Here is a 12,064-nt window from a genome sequence, read left to right as displayed (position 1 = left end):
TTTTTTTTTTTTTTGGTGGAACTGGGGATTGAACTCAGGCGTTTGCACTTGCCAGGGAAGCGCTTATTCCACTGAGCCATCTCCCGGCCCCCCTACTTATTTTTTTTCTTTGCTGAGACAAAATACCTGGTGCTCCTACTTAAGGAAGGAATGTTTATTTAGCTCACAGTATGTGGAGGTTGCAGTCTGCACTCAGCTGGCTCCAAGGCAGGTTGGCATGGCACAAGGGTAACAGTTCAAGGCAGCAGAAGACAGCAAAATCAGCAAGAGCAAAAGTGGGGGAAGAACAAGCCTATTTTCCTCCCTTATATTATAAGCAGACTCCCCTGCTTGCACAATTCACCACCCTCCTCTTGCACAGGCTCTGGTTGTTTACAAAGTAAGGACCCTGGCCCTCTGCCAAGTCACTCAGTTAACCTTCTAGACTTCTCAAGTTGACATGATGTATCAACTATCACAGTGTCTTTAGATCTCCAGCTCTAACATGCAAAGCATTCCTCACCAAGGAATCTAATCTTGCCATTTGCATCAACAGCTAGCTTTACTTTCTAGCTTTACTTTCTCTGATACTCATTCTTGGGAGTGACTTCACATACCCAATTTGGGGAGTGATTTCCTCCTTTTCTTAGCCTCACTGAAAAGTCTCACAAAATGAAGGGTGGATTCTTTTCAATATTTTCAGTCAGACTATCTTCCAGTTGTCTGTGTGCTAAGATCAGTTATTGCCAATCAGAATGAATTCCTTCTTTGGTTGGGAGTCTTAGCCTTTATACTGTCTTTGTGTTTGTGGGCTTGGTCTCAAGAGTGAGAGTCTTCCAAAAAGGTTTCTATGGAAACCTGCATCTTGGTGGTAGTTTCACCACAGACGGTGGACCTGGAAGGAGGAGCTCCCTGTCAACCCAGAATCCTTCTAACAAGCGATCTGTGATCTGTACCTATATGTTTGATAACATTGTACACCTTTATTTTTTCAAATATTCTTTTAAAATGTGTTTTAATAGGCAACCTAATACACTCTGATAAACATTCATAAATTGATGTCTTAGCATCTCCAAACTGTACTGACAAAGGATGATATAGCACAGTAGTCTTGACCCTCATAATTTCTCTTGTTCTTGCATAGTTGAACTCCTAGAAAAAAATTCATGAACACACTCACTCCACCTCCCCCCCCCACCGCACACATTATTGGAATCACATGGTAACTCAAAGGGTATCAGAAAGTTTTACAAAACTCAAAGTCTGTATTTTAATTTATGAGCCTTATCTTTTTTTGTTTTTAAATCTTTTTTATTTATTTAACACAGGATCTCCCTATGCAGTTTAGATTCCTAGTGATCCTCCTGTCTCAGCTTCCCCATTGCTGGTATTATAGGCATATGCTACCATGCCTAGTTTTAGGGCTGGTGTGGCACACTGGCGGTTCCAGAGCTGGCATAGTATGCAGTACTAGGGATCAAACTCAGGTTCTTGTGCTTGGCAGTCAGGCACTTAGACCACCGAACTGTCTTCCCAGGTTCTTCATTTTCACCTTTGTTCTGATTTCTGCATCATTAAAGAATTCTTGGTTCTGCTGAATAATAAAGTTTTATCTTATACCTGAATCTGTAGGAATAGTCTGGATGTGATGATCATGAGTCTTGTCAAACTTGATGGGAAATTTTGGTAATGAGGAGTCTGGGAAAGTCTTAGAAGGAATGTAGACCACACACTTCAAGACCTCAGAGTTCCAAGTAGCAAATAAAATTGGAAGTCACAAATAATGTTCTGTTCTCAGTTAACGCTCATGGTAGTAAACAGTCACTTTTGAATGTCAACTTGCTTGGGCCCTTGTGCCTGTATATTTGAGCAAAATTACTTTGGATTGTTTATTTGATGGTATTGTTTTAGATAAGATCTTCACTCAAATTGGTAGATACTGAAAGAAACAATTTCCCTCGCAAGTGTAAATGAGTCTCACCCAAGTAGTTGAGGTCCATTGTAGAAGAAAGAAGAACCTTTCCTGAGCAAGAACAGATTCTGATATCAGTCTACCTTCAAACCTAATACTACTGTTTAGGCAGATGTAGGGGCCAGGGGTTCGACCCTTGGCCTGCCATGCCAGCCCTACGCCTGGGGCGCACTGAGCCAGAGATTGAGACTGGGCGTGGTGGTGTGCATTTGTAATCCCAGTGCTTGGGAAGCTGAAAACAGGAGGATCATTATGAGTCTAATCTGTGTAGTGAGACCTTGTAGACCCTGTACTAAATACATAAAAAAACCCTAATACTAACTTTCAATAATCAATTTCTTGGTCATAGTATGGGAAGCAAGCAGCTAGATGGCAGTTCATTTTAAAAGTTCCAGGGAATGGAGAGACAACTCAGTAGTCTATGTGCCTGCCTGTCAAGCACAAGGTCCCAGGTTTGATCTCTAGTACCACATGCCATGATGGACACCACAACTGGGTGTGGTGGTATATGCCTATAATCCCAGAGCTGGGGAGGTTGAGACAGGAGGATTACTATAAGTCCATGTTGCATAGAGAGACCCTGTGCCAAATAAATCAATCAAGAAATAAAATTTTTAAATGTTTCAAAAAATGTTTTAGGGAAGGGTTGAGGGCATATCTCAGTGGTAGAGCCCTTACTTTGCATGAAGATGCCCTAGTTTTAATACCTAGAACCCCACAAGCAATACCTAAAGCAAGAGCATAATTTTTTAAAATGTTATAGGTAGTGATACATTAAGATCCTTCAGTGTGACAGAACTGCTATAAGCCTATTATAAGCTCTTTTATTGAAGTACTATGTCTTGATTAGAAAATATTAAATGACCCTATTCTTTATGCTATAAAGATAAATATGTGTCTTGATTACTTTTCCTTGTCGCTGAGACAAAATACCCAACACCCAATATTAAGGAAGGAAAGGTTTATTTAGTTCCCAGTTGTGGAGATTTCAGGCCATACTCAGCTGGCTCCAAGGCAGGGTGGACGGCCCAGAGGCAACAGTGCAAGGTGGCAGAGGAGAGCAAAAGCAACAAGGGCACAAGGGGAGGAACGAGCCTCTTTTCCCCCCTTATAGTCTATGCAGGCTCCCACTCCTTAGGGCAGGGGTAGCACTCACACCAGCTCCCTGCCCTCCTCTTGCACAGGATGAGCATGTTTGCCAAGTGAGGAATCTGGCCCTCCGCTACGTCACCTAGCTGAACTTCTAAACTTCTCAAGTTAAGACATTGTATCTGCTATAGCAATGTGCCCACGATTCATTGCAGTTTCTTCAACCTCAGTAACTTGGCTGTCAAGCAGAGACCCCAGGACAGTGGTAACAACCCAAGAAAAAGTGGTGACAAAAAGAGGTTGGATTTGGAGCCAACACCAATTCCAAATCTGGGCTACCCAGCCTGAGCACTGAGAAAACACGGGACAGTTCTACAGTTAAAAATATTTTTATATTAATTTTATTGAGAAAGAAGTAGCAATGAGACAGTTTCAAAACAGGTTAATAGGACAGTTTCAATAATTAATACATTGCATATTGTTGTCTTCATAGTAGTTATTCATAGTACAAGATACAGACATGATATCTTGTCCAAACACTATTAGTTCAAAACTTCTTCTCATTGAATTAAGAGAAAGTAGCTGTATATCTATGCTAACTAGTCAACAACTTCTGACATTGTTAGTCTTACAGATAACCCACTACTGTTAGAGACTACTGGACTATATTGAATTAGTTTGCTGAATTCATACAATTACAATATATGAATGACAATGGAATACCCCTCTCTGACAAAAGTAAACAAAAAAAGGGGGTTATAAAAGAAGGACCATTTTGTAGCAGCAAAAAATACACACACACACACACACGCACATATATATGTATATATCTGTATATAGTTATAAATATTGAAAACCACTTGAAATGTGTTTGGGGATTAGTTGTTACTGAACTAAGACTAATGGAAGAGCCGTCTATGAGTGATCTCACAGAGAATGTTCCTGTCTTTGTTACTTTTTACTTGTCACTGGGACAGAATACCCAACACCCAAAATTTAGGAAGGAAAGGTTTATTTAGCCCACAGTTTGTGGAGGTTTTAGTTTATATTCTGCTGGCTCCAAGGCAAAGAGCAGCAGTTCATAGTGGCAGAAAACAATGAAGAGCAGAGCAGGAGCAGCAGCAGGGGCATCCATCAAGCCTCTCTCGTCCTTTTATGCTGACTGCCAAGACTGGTGCTCCCCAGTGGTGGGACAAAGACCAGGACTTCTCCAAGGAGGTGGCGCAGGGCAGCCAGTGGGGAAGCCTTTTTAAACTCATTTATATACACTTTTTGTGCTGAGTCACTCTGGGTAGCCCCTTCATGCCCTAGGATAGAACCACTGATGCCCCATGGCAGAACCAATCATGCCCCAGGGCTGGCCCAATCACGCCCCAGGGTAGAACCAATCACAGGGTGGGCCCTGTACAACCCAGAACTGCCCGAGCCTGTCCAGCCAAGCTTCAACATCTCCAGTTGACACAATGTATCAACTAACACAATTCCCAACATGAAAATTAGCCTGTATTTAATCAATTCCATGTCTTTAGACATCTGCAATCTATATTTGTGAGTAGCTGATTGCAGTATTGACAGGAATGATCATATTTGTGCCCACTCTCCATGAACTGAGGATGGAGCATCGTAAAATGCTGCAGACGACACTTCTGCTTCCAATTCCATGTCTAGTTGGAGGATTTGTACATTTAACAGGCCCCTTTACTGTTTCAAGCAGAAAATGTGCTTGAGTGAACAGTAATCATACGCTCTAATTTGCAAACAACACTGTGGAAAGTGTCTTAGAGAAAATCAAGTCAATGTCTGATTAGAGAGCAGTTTTCTTCTCGCTGTGGAATGGCCTTTTCTAATGACTAAACAGTTAGGGTGAGAGTCACTGAGGAAGAAATTCAACAGGAGAAGGATAAAAATGAAGATTAGGTGTGTTCAGTGTGCCAAGAGGTGTTTTAAGTGGTTTTTAAAAATTTTTTTGTTTTATAAAAAATATGACAAAATTCCATAATCTAACAACAGAAGTAAGGGAACAGTGATAGCTTTATTCTGTGTGTCATTAGCTTCAAAGTAGTTACTCAGAGTGCAGGTCACAAAGCCAAAAGATTTCTTCCATAAAGAAACAAGCACAGAATAACACAAATCTTTCTTTTCCATGAACCAAGATAAACTAATAGTATAAATGAAACCAATTAGCATATATATTGAAATATTTTTAAAACCATGGAATTTATAATTTTGGGAAGTATTTTAACTTTTCCTTGTTTCCTATTCATCTCTCTTCTATTTTGTTCTTTTTGTTTGTTTTGTTCTGTTTTTTATGTATTTGCTACAAGGTCTCACTACACAGCTCATTCTCATAGTGATCCTCCTGTTTTCAGCTTCCCCAGAGCTGGGATTATAGGCATGTGCCATCACATCTAGTCTCAGTGGCTGGCTCATCATGCCTAAGGGTGGAGCTGGTGCGGCATGTGGCGCCGGGAATTGAATCCCAGTCCTGTACTTGCCAAAGCTGATCCTTAGTCCACTGAGCTCTCTCTCAGGCCCTGTTTGTATTTTTTTATGTAAGAGAAACCAGCCATATGACCCACTCACACGCATATAAAATGGGTAACTGTCAAGTTGCTAATTTATTTGACTACAATGTCATTTTCTGCTCGTGTGTGTGTGTGTGTGTGTGTGTGTGTGTATGCATGTGTGAAATCAAAGCATCAGTCTGTGGACCTTAAATATGCACAATAAAAATATAAAAATTTCTGGTTAAAAATGAGAAGTGCCCCAACTTGCAGCCATAAAACGTAAAATCATCATTGTCACATGAGTTTTAGATATGTGATGGAGATGTTGACTATAGGACTTCACTGGTCCTAAGAGGTTTAGAAATAATTAGTATTGTAGGCAGCTGAGTAGATAAAAACCTTACAGGCAGTTAGATAGGGCTGGGCAGGCCCTCAAAGGAGCCAGTGCAGAAGATGAGGTATCTTGCAAAGGAAGAGACAGGCACCCCTGCTGTGGGACAGACCTTAAGACAAAAGATGAAACAAATGCAGCCACATTCCCCCCTAGGGATGGACATCAGGGATTAATATTCTAAATAAGTATCAATCACCTTGTAAAAGGCAGGAAAAGTCACTCACGCAACCCCCTACAGGAAAAGCCCTTATTCCATATTCACATCCACTTGCTACGTGACTCGCTTCTTTATTTGATCCAGATTTGATCAATTTTACCTGAGCTTGCAATCTTATTGGCTAACCATAGCGTTGTCCCATCTCATGCCCACCTTGCGAGTTCCATGTTTCCCACTTTGGACCTGCCTCATCTTGTGGTTGTGCTCTATACAATCCCTAAGAAGGGCAGAGTCCTTGGCAACCCAAGTGTTGGGTTGAGAGTGTCTCTCTCTTTCTCTCTCAGACAGGAGCTTTCTTTCTCCCAAGAAATATATTTTGTTCCTAACCTCCATTGTTCTTACAATTCATTCTTTGGTTTTAGAGTACATGAACTCATCCCTGGTATCTTTCGGTTGGGAATTTCTTTCTCCTATGTCAGTATCTTGAGTAAGCAGTAAGAGAATGTGACCAAAAAGAAAGTACACCTTCATCTAGAAAACCTGAAAGATAAACTCTCCAATCTAGCTTTTCTAAACTAGCTGACAGACATATTCATAAGATTATGATTTTGGCAGCATAGAAAAAGAGATGTTGCCAACTTCACAGCCACACCATTAGATGAATGTTGTTTTATCTTAATTAAATTTATTACTATACCCATTCACTGAATGTAGCTGTCTTTGCAATATTCTCAGGAGTACCAGAAGAGCCAAATAATGCCAGTCTAGCAATATCCCATGAAATTGATTCCCTAGGGGAATGTGCTAAATTGTGCTCCAACATGAACGTTTTCCTTGGATTTAGTTTTTGGATTTCAGGGTTAGTTTTTAAATTAGTTGGAGTGGTAGCAACCTCTTTATAAAAGCAAATCCCTGCATGAAGCCCTTAAATAAAATCTACTGATTCAATATTTAATCCATTAATAATCAACTTATCTGCTCCAAGAAATTCGATCATCATTTGTCGGAGCCATGTGAAATCTTTCACTGCCAACCAAAAATGTCTTATTAACATTTCCCTAGAACTGCAAACTATAATTTTTAACAGATTAATTACAGATCTTTATGAGTTGCAACGTTGGGAGGATTATTAACTCTATATCAACGATGGCAAACTTTTCAGAGACCGAGTGCCCCAAAGGCAACCCAATCCCACTTATTTATCCCAAAGTGCCAACAATGCAATTAAACTTGAATACTGAGCTTTTAGTTTAGGAAAGAATTCATACGCTTGACTTGTGTGACAACAGAGAGGGCTCTACATGCCTGCTGCAGCATATGTGCTACAGGCTCACCATAACTGCACGGAACCCAAAAAATTGCACTTCCATCCTGAAGTATAGTTATTTAGGTGGTCATATTTAGATCATTTTAAAATGATCTAAAAGACTATGTTCTCCAAGTGCTTATGTAAGTCATAGAACTTATGGATGACATTCCCTTTACTGTGATCCTGACAAGATACAAATAATCCTAATAAGATACAAATAATCTTAATGGTCAATTCATTTATGTTTATAAATGCATTATACAATGGTTTAAAAACACAATTTATCATCTAAAATGAACTTCATGGGGCTGGAGAGATGGCTCAGTATAATAAGCACTTGCCTGGCAAGTGCAAGGGCCTGAGTTCAATCCCTGCTTCCTCAAAGTAAGTAAATAAATAAACAAATAAAATAAAATGAACTTAATATTTCTAGAACAACTTTCTGCCCAAAGATATTTTACATGTCATATGGTAAACTGAGACTGCCTAAAAGATATCGAGAAACAATGAGCTCCATCTAGCCACACTCAAGGAAACAGAAATCAAAGGTGAAAGAGAACAAGGTGGTTAAAGCAAATGAACACCCCTAGACTAAGTGCAGCGCTTTATTTTAAAAATTATCGGCAAGCCCGCCCCCTCCTGCGCTCGCCCGGCGGCCAAGGCGTCGGTGACACTAAGAAGTGATGCCACCAAGAAGAAATGAGAAACACAAACTTCCTGTTCCCTTTCCAGAAAGCATGGTTCTGGATGATACTGAAGGAAAACAGTGGGTCCTGGGCAAGATGACTGGCTCTGGAGGATTCGGACTGATATATTTAGCTTTCCCCACAAATAAACGAGACAGTGATGCAAGCCATGTAACAAAAGTGGAATATCAAGAAAATGGTTCATTATTTTCAGAACTAAAATTTTATCAGAGAGCTGCAAAAAAAAAGACAGTATCAAAAAGCGGATAGAACTCAAACAACTTGATTACTTAGGAATTCCTCTGTTTTATGGATCAGGCATAACTGAATTCAGGGGACGAAGTTACAGGTTTATGGTAATGGAAAGATTAGGAATAGATTTACAGAAGATCTCTGGCCAGAATGGGACTTTAAAAAGTCAGCTGTCCTTCACCTAGTTCTCTGAATGCTGGATGTACTAGAATATATACATGAAAATGAATATGTTCATGGTGATATAAAAGCAGAGAACCTTCTTTTGGGTTATAAAAGTTCAGATTGGGTTTATCTTGCAGATTATGGACTTTCCTACAGATATTGTCCCAACGGGAACCACAAACAGTATCAGGAAAATCCTAGAAAAGGCCATAATGGGACAATAGAGTTTACTAGCTCGGATGCCCACAAGGGAGTAGCCCTGTCCAGAAGAAGCGACGTTGAAATTCTCGGCTACTACATGCTGCGGTGGTTGTGTGGGAAACTTCCTTGGGAAGAGAACCTGAAGGACCCCGTGGCTGTCCAGACTGCTAAGACAGATCTGCTGGATGAGCTTCCGAGTCAGTACTCAAGTGGGCTGCACCTGGAAGCAGCTGCTGTGAAGTAGCCCAGTTTTTGTCATGAGTTCATAATTTAGCTTATGATGAAAAGCCAAACTATCAAAGGCTAAAGAAAATTCTAAGCCCAAGTGGAATACCTTTAGGACCACTGGAATTTTCCACTAATGAACAAAGTATAAATGTGCTTACTCCAACTGATCAAAAAGTTAATTCAGGAAAAGCTGCTATGAGACAAGTTGATCAGATTCAAAATAAGAAGTTAAAAGAAAAAATCCACACTGAGCGAGGTTCTGAGTCCTTCACAATGTGGAAAAAAGTGGAAAAAGAGGACGAGCCGATTGGATTGACAAACAGTAAAGTAGTTCAGGGTCTCACTATGCAGCTTGGACTCATAGTGATCATTCTTCCATTTTCAGCCTCCCCAGCACTGGGATTACAGGCAGGCTACACTCAGACTCTGTGGCCAGCTCAGCTCGTCCTGGGGTCAGGGCTGGCACAGTATTTAGTGCCAGGGATTGAACTGCAGACCCTGTGCTTGGCTAAGCAAGCTCTTTAGTCCACTGAGTTATCTCACCAGCTCCTATATCCTGTAATACTATAGTCTTAAAGTTCACTGAAACTTTTCTCTTTCAGCAAAAGTCATAGCTGGTGAATGTTCCTTATTATACTTGAGCTCCTTTTATACTTGTATAAGTATACTTACAAGCATACTTGTATATTTTTATATTTGTGTAGTTTTAAAGAATATTAAATCATTTGATAGTGTTAAAAAAATAAAAATTATCACCAGTTACATAATCTACTCATTGTTTAGTTTCTTTGCTTGTTTTCTTTCTTTTTCTTTTTTCTTTTTTCTTTTATGTATGTGGTACAGGGTCTACGGGGTCTCACTGCATAGATTGGACTCACAGTGATCCTCCTGTTTACAGCCTCCCAAGAGCTGGGATTACAGGCGCGCGCCAGCCTCTGTCGCCGTCTCAGAGCGCCCCGGGGTGGGCCGGCAGGGCACACTGAGGATGGAATGCAGGTCCCTGCGTCCGCCTATGTGGGCGCGTTAGCACGCTGAGCTATCTGGCCGGCCCTCTTTGCTTGTTTTCTGATTGGGTAGTATTCTATTTTTTTTTCCCCCTTACTAACACAGAGGTTCAGGTGTGCAGTAGATTAGCAAGAGGAACACAAGTCTTACGAATGCTGATGCGTTACCGTTTGACTTCGAGCTAAGGTTCGCAGCAGTGTGATCTTTTACTTGGTCGAGATTACTGCTCATGAAGAAAAATATTGTTTATTTACTTCTCTGGAGGTATGTAATTTTAATTAATTCCCTTTAAGAGCTTTTGACCTCCTTGAATGTGTTCTGGCCTTTGTATAATGATCTCTATTTTTGGTTTGGTCACAGTCTTAAAAATCTTCTGTAAAATAACTTCAGCAGCAAATAATGCAATAAAATGTTAGGTAAGTGAAAATTAAAGTGAGACTACTCATTTCTTATGTTCAGTTACATTACATTTCCCATAAGGAAAGGGCTCTCTCTGACCTTCAACAAAGCAATAACAAAATTCTAAGAATTCCCTCCCACAGAGCAGAGGCTCCCACATCTCCTTGGCATTTCTATAGAGCCCTGCTCTCTTGTGACCCGAATTTTATCATCAGCAAACCAATAATAGACACAACTGTGTCCCAAGGTATTTTTGAAATGCGGAGGGCTAGCACTGATTAGATAAGATCCATCATGAAATTTTACTCAGTCATTCAAATATCTTTGCTTCTCTATAAGAATTTAAGAATGGGAACAAATTTCCTATCCCACACATTTGTGCTCTGGGTCCTGCTTTTAGAGCTCATGTCTCAAAAATTAAACCCATCATTTAAAAAGATCGTTTTCTCTAGTATGACGCGTCCTTGTCCTTTGGCCATCTCAAGGCAATATCTGCCTCAAATAATTTTCTATTTTATTTCTAGACCTTGCACTGTTACCTACATCACATTTTGTTTCCTTAAATTGCTTTCCCCTTATCTCTTCCTAAATATTATGACGCAAAACGTCTGCAAACGAACACAACAAAGCACTCACAGCCTTCCTTCTAAATATAGATATTTATATAAACAATCCCAAAAACATCAACAGAAAATGTACCACGTTTATTTTAACTAGATCAAGCCTGCAGTTAACTAGTCCCAATCTGCAAATTGTATGTGCCTGTAGTTTTCATATTTTTATCCATTTATGTTCATTAAGAAATATATGGGCCAGCGAGATAGCTCAGCAGACTAAGGGCCTGCTTAGGTAAGCACAGGGATCAGCCTTCAATCCCCCGCACCACAGGCCATGGCAGCCCCATCCCTGCCCCTCAGCTCACTGAGCTGGAGACCGAATCTGGGCGTGGTAGTGCATGCCTGTAATCCCAGCGCAGGGAGGCTGAAAGCAGGAAGAGCACTACAAGTTGGAGCTGTATAGTGAGACTCTGTACCAAATACATAAAAAAGAAAAAAAATATGAAGTATACAGAAAAACAAAATGAATGTTATGTTCTCACTTCCCAAAGCCAGAAATACTAACCTTCTCCCATAATTTCCAGTCTGCCTTTATTTCCCCCTTCTGAGGAGTATCTTCTGTGAGCTGACATTATGTGACGTTATGTGAACATCACATCTATGTTTCCAAGTACGTTTCCAGGCTCACAGTGTGGAAAGGAGAGTGGTCAGTCAGACTGTGTGCCTCTCCAGCCATGGCCTGTTTCCTAGAGCTCATGAGTTAGAATAGTTCTTATGCTTTTAAAGGGGTAACAGAAAGAAGAGTATTTGCAACAGAAACCACCCATGGACTCAAAAAGCTAAATATTTATTTGGATCTTTGCAGGCCCATTCACTATTCCTTGAAATTGAGTGTTTTGCCTATTTTTTTCAATTTATCTGAGTGGCATGATAATAAAGGGACTTTCTGCAATTTATGGTTCTTTTCATTCCTTACTGCTTTTCAAACTTATCAATATTGATACCTGTCGGTCTCATTCAAACTTTCAAACGGCTGCATAGTTAGAACACCACTGGAAAATGCCACAGTTGATTGGATCATAAACGTACTGATAGTCCTTTAGGTGGTGCTCAAATTGGGGTCCTTAAAAATAAAGCTGTGGGGGCTGGGGAGATGACTCAGTG

At 40.3% G+C, this 12,064-nt stretch overlaps 1 pseudogene; it reads left to right on the top strand.

The window, feature by feature from the left end:
- The window catches only part of LOC101568846, a 60,336-nt pseudogene extending 50,207 nt beyond the window's left edge, over positions 1 to 10,129 (top strand).
- Positions 10,130 to 12,064: the final 1,935 nt, after the last annotated feature.

The sequence above is a fragment of the Octodon degus genome, unplaced genomic scaffold (assembly GCF_000260255.1).
Source record: "Octodon degus isolate 3935 unplaced genomic scaffold, OctDeg1.0 scaffold00061, whole genome shotgun sequence".
NCBI classification, from domain to species: Eukaryota; Metazoa; Chordata; class Mammalia; order Rodentia; family Octodontidae; genus Octodon; species Octodon degus.
Note: the sequence above shows the minus strand (reverse complement) of the source record. Positions and strands in the feature narration are given on the sequence as shown.